General features: G+C 45.7%; 1 pseudogene across 1 annotated transcript in view; it reads right to left on the reverse strand.

Moving 5' to 3' along the window:
- Positions 1-593: 593 nt before the first annotated feature.
- The window catches only part of LOC147030340 (protein FAM200C-like), a 24170-nt pseudogene continuing 12263 nt past the window's right edge, over positions 594-12500 (reverse strand). Inside the window, exons 2-3 of the transcript XR_015056317.1 lie at positions 7526-7650; positions 594-4068 (exon numbers count right to left, since the gene is read on the reverse strand). The product of XR_015056317.1 is annotated as a protein FAM200C-like (transcript). The remainder of the gene's footprint in view (positions 4069-7525; positions 7651-12500) is intronic.

Genomic DNA, 12500 nt, shown 5'->3' on the forward strand with positions numbered 1-12500 from the left:
GCGGGGCTCCGCCCTTCGCTCCGCCCTGTTTTCAGCTCCACCCTCCTTCGAGAGGGTTCTCGAAAAGGGGCGTTCCCTCACCCCGACCGCCTCACGCTGTTCATCCACCAATAGGCGGAGAGCTGCCCTTCCCCCTTCCCTCACACCAAGCGCGGGGAACTCAAATGGGAGAAACAGGCGGGAAAAGCCCACCAGCATCGTTGGCGGTTTTTGTTTGTTTGAAATAAAAGATAGAGAAAGAAAAACGATGAACTGAAGGATCGCAGCCCGAATGGATCACATAAATTCCCTCTATACAACGGGTTTGGGCTAACTACACATGTACCTACAGAGATATCTCACCTGAGGGCCCTTTAAGGTGTAATGCGAATTTCCACAGCCGTAACATTATATATATATATATATATATATATATATATATATATATATATATATATATATATATATATATATATTTATATATATATTTATATATATACATATATATATATATTTATATATATATATATATTTATATATATACATATATATATTTATATATATACATATACATACATATATATATATATATATATATATATATGTACATGTTAAGATTGTTAAGACTTCTGGCCCGCCAGGCGTGCGAGCGATTGCGCAACTCCAATCGCAACCGCGTCGCCCACCGGAACGACAATTCAGTCGTGACCCTCCTGGAACTACCGCCAGGAGCCAGTCACGGGTGGCGGTTTAACCTCACCATGGTCATGCCAATTGCCCACCCACGCAGGATAGGGTTGCTTGCCAAATTCGACCAACCTAAGTACCTGCGCGAGTAGTCGACCGGGCGATCGTACCTCGCCACACCTCGGCCTAGGACACGAACTGCTTCAGCAGTCCATTCCGTGCTACAGTGATAACCGAGCAGTGTAATCGCAGACCTCAATGGATCAGATTCTCTTCTTTACCCTGGGTGTTCAAAACCCACTACTAATTTATTCCGCGATTCAAGATGGCACTTTCAATGGGGAAAGAGACGACGAACGGGATACATTTCACAGAAGGACATTTATTATAACAAGCACATATATACAGTCATGCAATATACAGGCGACAAGCAAACAGAAAGCAATACCACCGACTATAATTATTATTGACAAGCACAGTCACTTACACAGTTCTACTTACAGGACACGGCGCCACAGCATCCATACAAAAACCCGAAAAGAAAGTAGGGACTTCCCTTGGTGGCCGGCGAGTCCTCCTCCCACAACCGTTAGCGTGGTCGCGCCTGGCCCCGACCTCTCTCGCGGCCGGCTAACCCTCTCCGGCACTCCTCGTTCGGACGCGCAGGTTCACCACACAACTGGCACTGCCGTGTCTCCCATCCGTGCCTCACCAAGCCGTGAGCACAGGACTAAGACGACAGGAAGACAAAGACGAAGACGAGGGCCAAGACGACAAAAGACTCAGCAACTCTCGGACGACAAAGACTCAGCAACAAAGACCTAGGCGACAAAGACTCCAAGAGCAGACGAGCGAAGAGGAAGAGGGCGCGCCTCGCCCGTGTCCGTCCTTTATGGAGTGGGGCTCCGCCCTTCGCAGCGCGGGGCTCAGCCCGTCGCTCCGCCCCATTCTCGGCTTCACCTCCCTTCGAGGAATTTCGAGAAGCCTCTCGAAAGGGGACGTGCCCTCACTCCGACCGCCTCACACCGTGCATCCACCAATCGGGAGCGAGCCGCCCCATCCCTTCCCTTCACACCAAGCACGGGGAAAATTCAGGCAGAAGAATTCAGGCGGGAGAAGTCTGTTCAGGCCCCGCAAGAGCCTTTCTTACAGCAATCCTGCGTCCTTCTTGTAATGGCTCGTGCCGCGGAGATCGTCGCCACGTGGTCCGTGGAGGACGGCGTTCGGAGTGCGGGAAGTGGCGAAGATGGTGGTGGTGGATCTGGTGAAGGTGGTGTTGTTGGTTTGATCCAAAATAACGACAGAACAGAAAAACGGCTAACTCAAAGGATCACAGCCCGGTGAACATGGAAATTCCCTCCAAACAACGGTGGGGAAATCTAACTACACAATTACTTTTCGTCATAACTGATCTAAGGACCCTTTATGGCAGTGGTTCCCAACCTTTTTTTCTGTCATTTCCCCCTGCACCCAATTCAACCATCCAGATTTCCCCCTTCATGTGTATGAGAGAAAGAACAGTTAAAACACACTGAGACTATTTACTAATTTATTTTTCAAATGCACTAACACAGCTAACATTAAATTGTATTGAATAAGAACACAGCATTTTAGTGTGACTTCTGGCATTGTTTGCCGTTCACGAGTCCTTCAATGTCTGGGGGAGTTATGGAGAGCGCACAGCGAAGATCCGCCTCCACCTCCAACTTGTTGCGTGCCTTTGTTTTGAGGTGTGCCAGTGCCGAAAATCCTGTCTCACACAGGTAGGTGGAAGAAAACTGGACCAATATCCGCAGAGCATTGGTCGCAAGAAGCGGGTAGGTTCCTCGGACTTGGGTCCAAAACTCTTCCAGTTCCATATTCTGGAAGGCATCCTTCGCTGTAGAGTCGTTTTTCAAGTCCAGGAACTCTTCCTGCCACGCTTCTGGCACATCATCAACGTTCCTCTGAAATGGGTCTCTGATAAGCTTGTTCTCGTTGCTCTCGTTTGTGATCCCCGGGAAGTAATACTTGAATTCTTCCTCCAAGCCTTCGAGGTGTTGTTTGATATCCTCGGCTATTGGATCAGGCAGACCATCCTCCATCTCCTCCACACATTCATTCAGAGCGAGGAATGAGGAAAAACTTCCACTCCCCGCTCTTTTCTTCCACAGTTCCAGTTTAGCCACGAAAGCTCTGATCTTGTCCGACTGAAAAAGAATGTTGGTCCCTTTGCCCTGCAGTTTCCTGTTGAGCTCGTTCAATGCACTGATAATATCGGAGAAGTAGGACAGCCGCACACGGAAAAACTCACCCTTCAACGCCTCCAGAAGCACAACATTCTCTTGGGCCCGAAGGAAGGCTACCACCTCATCAAACAATTCCAGGACTCGCTGCAACATGTTTCCTTTGAGAGCGACCTCACCTGAGTATGAAACAGCAACGATTCGTGGTCGGCTTCCATGCCTTCACAGAGCCGACGGAACAGCCAAGTGTTCAGAGCGGAACCCTTGATAAAGTTGATGACTTTGATGACAGTCTCGAGATGCTGCTTGAAGTTCTTGGGGAGAGTTCTCGAAGCAAGCGCCTCTTTGTGGATCAGACAGTGTGTCGATTCCACTGCCGGATTCTTTTGCTTGACGAGCGTGACGAACCCCGATCGAGAGCCGAGCATGGCTGGGGCACCATCCGTGCACACCCCAACCAGAGACTCCCAGCTGATGTTGCTGTCTTCGAAAAAGTCATTGATAAGGTCCATCACATCCTGAGCTTTGGTCGTTGTTTGGAGAGGTTTGCAGAAGAGGAATTCTTCTGCAATTCCTTTTTCGGTGGTATAACGAACAAAGACCAACAGCTGGGACAGATTCGCAACATCTGTCGATTCGTCGAGTTGAATCGAAAAAAACTGTGACCCTCGAACCTTCTGAACAACTTGGTTCTTGATGCTCTCAGCCATATCATTGATCCGTGACCGAATGGTGTTGTTTGAAAGGGAAATCTGGGTCATCTTGTTGTGGGCAGCCTCACCAAGGACCAACTTCACGCACTGCAGCATACAGGGTTTCAGCAACGTTTCATCAATTGTGTGTGGTTTCTTCTGCCTCGCAATCTTGTACAAGACTTCGTATGACGCTTTCACAATAGCGTCCGTTTGCTGACGAAACGTTCCAGTTGAGTCCAGTCTCATCTTCTTCAGATAATTTTGTTTCAGCTTGAAGTATTCACGATCCTTGTTCTGTAGTTCGGGATGGCATCCTTGAAGGTGTTGCTTCATCTGGAATGGCTTCATGCTACCATTCCCCAAGATCTTTGTGCAGATGACACATTGTGGCAGATGTTCCCCGTTATTCACAACGAACGTAAAACCGAAGTCTAGATATGCTTCTGAATATATCCGTTTTTTCGACATGATCACTTGCGGACCTGAAAAGAACAAGAGAGATCATATTAAGACATGTAATAGAAAAGAACAAACTAAAAAAGAAGAAAGAAAATAAAACATAAGAATGAAAGCGGGTAAAGTTCAGGAAACGGGTACTCCTGAGAAGAGAAGAACAGAAGGCTATTACTGGAAATTATTTTCTAATTATTTTCTGATAATTTCCAGAATTTTAATTCCAGACTAGAATTTCCCCCTGAAACACCCAAATTTCCCCCCTGGGGGAAAATTTCCCCCCCCGTTTGGGAACCCGTGCTTTATGGTGTATTGCGAATTTCCACAGCCGTAACAATATATATATATATATATATATATATATATATATATATATATATATATATATATATATATATATATATATATATATATATATATGTGTTGATATCGATCTGGAAACCATTTGCATTCAATATACAGATGTCCCAAAAGTCATTTATGTCATTAAGTTTGTGTGCAGTTAGATCCCCTTCCTTTTGTCTCGTGGGAGAATCAAAGGCGTGCGTTGCGATTTCTTTTAAGTTAGGTTATTAAATCTTTTTCATCCAACGAACCCTCCAACGAACAACCAACAACCATTCCATTCCCCATCACGATCCGCTGCCCACCCGCTGTCTACAAGCACTCTGACTTGCCAAGGCAGGGTCTTGCAGCCGTTCCTTGCCACTTCCACCAACGTTCCTTCCACAAACGTTGTAACTCTTGCACGACGGCCTGTGCAACATTGATACTGTTACTCGTCAAGTATGAACCCGCGTGGAAGACTGGCTGGGGTTTCCTGGCAGGGGCCAAGGCCCCGCCCCGGAAAGGTGGGCCGTGGAACCCTGTCCAATCAAGGCAGACACTGGCGCGTGCTTCACGGAGCTCCGCCCTGTAGGAAGGCATTCTTTTTTCCCTCTCATGGTATTTAAGAGATGGGTGTGTATGAGGAAGGAAGAGGGGTGTGAGGGCTGCGTGGAGTAGTGAAAGGAGGAGTTCTGTGGACAAGAGTTCTTGTGTGGTTACGAGGTGTGGTTATGAGCAGCGGTTGCGAGGGGCCAGCTTTGTTCACGGTGGCTGAAGAACCAGTTGTTCACGGTGGCTGTTACGAGGAGTTCTTGGCTGGTTTTGACCCCGACTATTTTCCACACGTGCGACTGGCACCAAACCGACGACCTTTGGCAGGTGCCGCATTGCAGAGTACTCCTTTCCCTCCGACGGCCAAGTACCCACCGAACTCTAACCGCCAGCTTGTCTCTCTCCTCGGCTGCGCGGGCCCAATAAAGACTCTGGGTTTTCTTTTTATTTGTGTGTGTGTCTGTGTGGGCCCGTCTTTAAGTAGAACTGAATAAGTGTTTTTGGATCATTGTAAATACTTCTTGCATATTCACGTGAAGTATTGCTTTGTGTCTTCATTTATTGTGAACAATACTTGTTGAAAATGTCCCCAGTCTGTTTCCGTCCCTTCTTGAATTGGTCCAGCATGGTTCGGATCTGAGTTTAGGCGGGGTTTTATCCCCGATAATCCGTTAATTCCAGCGGGCACGGCTTTGGCAGTTTCCGCTCGGCTGCACCCGAACCGGAGTTGGTAGTCGGTAGTTGGAACTCTACCGCAGTCGGTAGAGTGACCCATTCAGGCAGATGTGCCGAAGGCATGGTTTCCCCGGTAGTCGAAATCGCGTCGTTATTTAGGTAAATTGGTTATAGACAAATTGACCCTACGCAATGCGTAGGGTACATATACATATACATATACATATATATATATATATATATATATATATATATATATATATATATATATATATATATACAGGGTGAGTCAAAAGTAGCGCCTGATTTCTGTTTTTTCAGCTGTCAGATTATTTCTGGCAAGTCATGTTGTTAATAATTGTCTTGCAGATTATTAATTTTCGTTATTTATTTATTTTTGATTTTTTTTTTTTTTTTTTGCAGGTTATTGCTGCGAGTTTGGAAAGTTACTGAATTTGCACCAAATTGAACCATGAATTACCTTTCAATGAATCAACGCATTGCGGCCGTGAAACATTACTATAAATGTAATGAACAACCAACGATGGCGGCACGCCGTTTGGCACAGGAATTCGATATTAACCCACCTCAGGGAAGAAACATACAATTGATTGTCGAGAAATTTGAAGCAACAGGATCATAGCCACTGCAAAGAAGTCCGGTCGTCCGAAAACGGCAACGAATGTAGCTCAGGCTGAAGAAGCCATCAGAAGAATGGAACAAAGTCTGCAAAAGTCAACTCGCCGTTTATCTGCAGAGTTGGAAGTGAGCCAATCAAGTGTTATCCGTATCCTTCACCAGAAAAAATGGAAACCTTACATTCCACGCTTACTGCATGCCCTTCATGATGGAGATGACGACCGCAGTCTTCAATTTTGTGGAGTTCTTAGCTAAACTTCACAAAGAGGACACAATGCTAGACAACATCGGGTGGTCAGATGAGGCATGTTTTAAGCTTAATGGCACAATTAACAGACACAATTGTGTGTACTGGGCTGCGAAAAACCCAAGAGTGACAGTTGAGAAGGAGGTAAATTTACCTGGAGTGACAGTTTGGGCAGCCATATCTCCATTAGGGATAATTGGACCCTTTTTCTTTGAGGGATCTGTCACTGCAGAAATTTACCTGGATATGCTGCAAACCTTCTTTTGGCCCAGGGTACAAGATCAGGATTATTATTCCCAGCATGATGGAGCTCCACCTCATTATGGACGTTATGTTCGTCAGTGGCTTGGTGAAAACTTTCCCAGAAAGTGGATCGGCCGCCGCGGTCCGATCGAGTGACCGGCACGCTCCCCAGACCTTACACCTCCAGATTTCTTTCTTTGGGGGCTCATGAAAGACCTTGTTTATCGTGAAAAGCCCCGTACCATTCAGGAATTGAAGGCTCAAATCACTGCAAAGTTTGAGGAAATTGATACCGAACTCTGCAGACGTGTGTGCCGCTCTGTGCCTGCTCGGCTGCAATTGTGCATCGATCACGAGGGAGGGCACTTTGAAAATTGCAAGTAAAACAGCTTGGTACAGTTCTGTAATAATTTTTTCTTGATAAAATGGTGAGATAAACATGTCATTCATTTATTTATACCTTGTTGTACACTGTAATACAAATGGCAAACAATCAACTGACAGAAATTGGGTGCTACTTGACTTCTGACTCACCCTGTATGTATATATATATATATATATATATATATATATATATATATATATATATATATATATATATATATATATATATATATATATATATATATGTCAAAGCCTCAGCTGGGAATGTCATTGCCTTTATCTTCTGGTTTTATTTATTCATAAACATCCTGTGGCTGATTGGCTACATCAGTTTCTGGAGGCGCAGTTTTGCCCATGTTACCAGTCAGTTGGTACTCATTTTGCCAACCTCGGAAGGATGATCGGCTGAGTCAACCCACCTTATGGTAAGTCAAAGGCATGACACGGGCTTGAATTCAAGACCCTAAGATCTCAAGCCAGCAACCCAAACCATCGTCTTCTGGTATTGCACTCGCTTTAGGATGGACCGAGCATGGTCATATACCTGAAGGAAGACATGAAACATTTCACAGTCACAAATCATATGTATTGCATGCTTGAAAGAAAAACTTAAAATGCGGAATGAGTCATTCCATTTTGTTCAATAAAGGAGCAAATGATTATCATGAAACCCATTAAATTTCACTGAAAAGTATTGCACTTATCCCTGCACGTACGTGTCGTTTGATTCAATCTCATTTTGTCCCTTGCAAGATTTGTCCTTTTGCAGGAGTTTGTAGGAGAGCAGCACACGCTATATGGAGCTTGATCAATGTCCCCTCAGCAGCACCATCAGCTCAGCAGGGACACATTAACATTGTTGATGCTCAGGTAAACATGACAGAACCTGGGTGGTTGAATGTACTTCTTAAACACGGTAACATATAATGTTTATTCGGGCCTCAAACACGCCATCTTGGTTTCATCAGATCACAGTGAAAAGTATATTTTCTCTGTTTTTGACAAGGGTGGTACAAAAGACTACTTAAATTAAGTGAGCTTTTTATTGCATCAAAACTAAATCCCACGCCTTCCCGCTCTACCTTCCAACATTACATTTTTAAAAAACAGGATTCAAGCAATAATCCCATTCAGCCATATTGATTCAACCGATCCTCAAGTACGTATTCATGCGAGAACCTGCCGGTCAGTATGGCAAGGAGCTAAAGCCAGGCTGATGACTTTTTCACCGTATAATATGGAAACTTCCTTAATGCAAATGTCACTTCGACTTTATTTTCCTTAGAAGATCAAGACTCATGAAAGAGCGAGCTTAGAGAGGGTAAAAAGGCAACGAACGGCCAGTGGGGACACAGTTAGTCGCTGCTGCAGTAAGCCTGGATCTGGGGAGTTTAAGCAGGATGGTGTTACTGGAATAACATGTACATCCTGGAAGAACTGAGAGAGGGCTGAGAGACCAGAGGGAGCTCTACCGGTAAAAAGAGGCAGTAAGAACACGGATAGGTCTCCGACCTGTCTGCGATGTGAGAGCAACAGGCGTTGAACTTGGGCCTCATTGTGGGACATGCCAGTAATGTTAAGCACTTTTGATTCCACAGATGGATAAAATGTCACGAAGGTTGAAGATTGATATTTTCATGATGGGTTGTGATTGTGGATGTTGTGAAGAAAGAACTGAAATGAGAGATATTGAATCACCTCCCATCATTATCCTTTACATGTTGGTGTCCGAGAGGTGAGGACACTGGACTCTGACATCGCCAGTGGTTGTAATGGGTTCAATTATGGGTGAAAACGTTTTATGAAGTAATTTTATAAGCATAACCTAAGTTTTATGGTTTCTCATTTGAGCTCTAATAGACAAGGGTCTAGACTCTAGGGGCTCATGGAGGAGCTGGACGACAAAGGGCAGCAGGTTCATAAGCTGCCAAATGCTATGGAGGAACGGACATACGAAAGGAGGAATAACACAAACAAGAGTAACATTGGCCCAGTGAGGAACAGAATGGGAAAGACTCAATGTGTGTAGAGATCGTGGATGTGCATGGATGAGCAGATGAGGTCGTGATGGCAGCACATTTGAAAGACTGAAGGGAGGAGAACGAGACAATGGATACAGGGAGACAATTCCACAATCGGGAGAATAAAAGGGACAAACTAATGCAGGAGGGGCAACTGGCCTGGAATTTGACATTGTGAGCAGTTTAGGGTTTCGAGAAATGTGACCTGAGGAGGAATGGGGTGGGCAAAGGTTGTGGGGGGCAGCAGGAGCAAGGCCATATAAAATAGAGAGCTCACAAATTTGCCACTGGTGAGTGAGTGGCAGTCTTTGGGAATTCGCCTCCTGCCTCGAGATTCCAATGGTGTGCAAGGCCTTGTTTTCAACTGCCTCAAGAGGGGCAATGTAGGAAGGAGCACCAGGCTAGAGTAGGTTATCATTTAAGAACCAAAAGTGATAGGCCCCAACATTACAGAATGCACTCTTGTGCTTTATACTTACCCCAATAAAAGATATCCCAATCCTAAAAACTTTTTCATCCCAAAACCAAAATTAATCCAATCACTGAAGTGTTGAATCATAGATATCACTCAAGTTGTTAATATAACACAATCGCAGGCAACAAATTTCACAGTGTCGGTCGAATGGAGTTGCCCTGTTTAGTGTTCCCATATGAAGCAATGGCTCATGATGCTTGGAACCCAGGTTTCAAATATCATTTATCATGTGTTTGTCCATTGTCTATTAATGTTCTTGCAAATCATATTAAAACACACTGATTGTGATTTATGTACAAGCTCCTCAATGAGTCTAAGATCGATGTAAAATAAAAAGGCAGTATTATTATAAAGATTTGGATTTTTCGTCTGGAACGTGAGCAAGTCCCAAGAGAATTATCATGTCACCATCAGATGCTGGTAAAACCACAGCTGGCACATTAATGACCTTCAGGGAGGGTGTGGGGGAGGGTGTGGGGGAGGGTGGGGGGGTAGTAGTGGGTGTAATCTGCCTGTTTTGCTTGGTTTGTTGTTTCATGTGATGCCAGTCCACCCACAAACAGAATCAGACCAATATATATATAATTATAGATACATATATATGGATACAAGGTGGCCTGAAAGTAACTTTACCCCTTCCCAGTGAAGCATTGTTCTTGAACTCTTTTAATATTTAATAATCTTAAACTCTTCTTTCAAAGAAACTTGCTCTCCCTCATGCACAGATTTATCCCCTCTCGTGTTCAGTTGTCCTACCCTTCCTCCCGCCCTTGGTTTACTGAAGCTTGTGGTGAGGCAGTTGTCCTGAAACAACTTGGCTATGCCTCATGGAAAGCAAACCCAACTGAAGGCAATCTCAGTTCCTTTCCTAAAGCTCGGAACAAGTGTGTATCTACCCTCAGGAGAGCCAGAAAACAACATCTTTCCAATCTCAAGTCTGAACTCTCAAACCTCTCTCCCTCCTCAAAATCCTGGTGGTGTCTAATCAAATCTGTTTCTGGTGTATGTTCCCCCTCCATCCCCTCCCTTACCTCAAATGGCCGCATTGCTGATACCGCACGTAAAAAGACTGAATGCCTAAACTCTGTGTTTGCAGCTAAATCTTGTGTCCAAAACCCATCACTTTCTCTACCCACCTTACCCAGTTGCACCCAACTGTCCCTGGACTCTGTATCCTTTTCTCCTGACAAGGTGGAGAGTTTGCTGTCAAACCTCGACTCAGATTCTGCAACCGGTCCAGACGGCATCAGCCCACGTGTCCTCAAAGCCTGCTCTTCTGCTCTTGCTCACCCTCTCTCTATGCTATTCACCCTCTCATTTGCTCAAGGTCATCTGCTTGGAAATCAGCAAACATCACTGCCCTGCATAAAAAAGGTGCAAAAACAGATCCCTGCAACCACAGACCAATCAGCCTTCTCCCAATCATCAGCAAGGTTATGGAATCCATCATCGCTTCAGACATTAAATCCTTCCTCTTCTCCAATGGCTTGATTTCCGATCATCAATTTGGTTTCAGACCAGGTCACTCTACCCTGGATATGCTGCTTCTGCTCTCCCAAAAATGGATGGAGCTCCTCAATGCCAGACAGGAAATCCGAGCCGTATCCCTGGATTATCCGTATCACGTGCTTTTGGCAGTCTGGCACCCTACCCTGCTCACCAAACTCTCTTCCTATGGTATCCAAGGCCATCTCCACTCATGGCTCGCAGACTTCCTCTCCTGTCGCAATCACTGTGTGGCCCTAAATGGAGTTCTTTCACCCCCCCCCTTCCTGTCCAGGCTGGAGTTCCTCAAGGTAGCGTTCTGGGCCCTGTTCTTTTCTGGTTTTCATCAATGATCTCTCCGATTCTCTGGAAAATCCCCTATATCTCTTTGCTGATGACTCCACCCTCTGCCGTACCATCGGACATCCCTCAGACCGGCAAGCAGCAGCTTCTTCGCTCACTGCAGATCTGGATATAATCACAAACTGCTCCAACACGTGGAACACGTCTTTCAATCTGGACAAATCTCACACTCTCACTATGTCTCTCTAAAAGGACTGTTTCGAACCCCCCCCCCCCATCCACTTTCTCAACAATCCTCTGGAAGAAGACTTTTCTTTCAAGCTTCTGGGTGTCACTATCTGCCATGACCTTTCCTGGGAAAGCCACATTTCAAACCTCGCCTCCAAAGCCAGTCGCCGACTGGGAATCCTCCGTCGTGCAAAGTCCTTCCTCAGCCCACCTGAGCTCCTGACCACTTACAAAGCTTTTGTCCACAGCCTGATGGAGTACTGCGCTCCCCTCTGGGCTGGTGCTCCTGCCTCCCACCTTTCTCGGCTTCACGCTGTGGAAACCAAGGCATTTCGTATCATTGGTATCTCCCGCAATGAGGTTGAGTCTTTGGGCCTCTCACTCAATCACCGCAGGTTGGTCGGTGGCCTTTCTGTCTTCTACCGTCTCCTCTCCCGCCTCACCCCCCCCTGCTCTCTCTGCGATTTGTCCCCACCACATTTCCGCAGGGCGCTCTAGGTCCGCCAACAACCCCCTTCTGGTAAAACTACCAAAATCACGAATCAATGCTCACCTTCACTCATTCATTCCTCTTTTTTCCTGGCTTTGGAATAAACTCCCTCACTCTATTCAATCCCATTCTTCCCTCCAGGCCTTCAAAACAGCTATTCACCACCACCTCTTATCTTCCCCCATCCAAAACCTCGATCTTTTCTACCCCTGATAATCCACCCAAGCCCACCTCCTTCAAATTCCCTGCTTTCCTTCCTGAAAGTCCCTGTAATGTCCATCTTGTATTCCCCATGTTCCCCGTCCCATCCCTCTCCCTTCCACAGATCTCCCAATGTCTCTGTTCCCCACTGTTTGGTCCTTCCCTCTCCCGCCCCTCTTGTCTCATGCCCC

This window comes from Eptatretus burgeri, chromosome 3, assembly GCF_056783735.1.
Source record: "Eptatretus burgeri isolate ZD-2024b chromosome 3, Ebu_testis_v1, whole genome shotgun sequence".
Classification (NCBI taxonomy): Eukaryota; Metazoa; Chordata; class Myxini; order Myxiniformes; family Myxinidae; genus Eptatretus; species Eptatretus burgeri.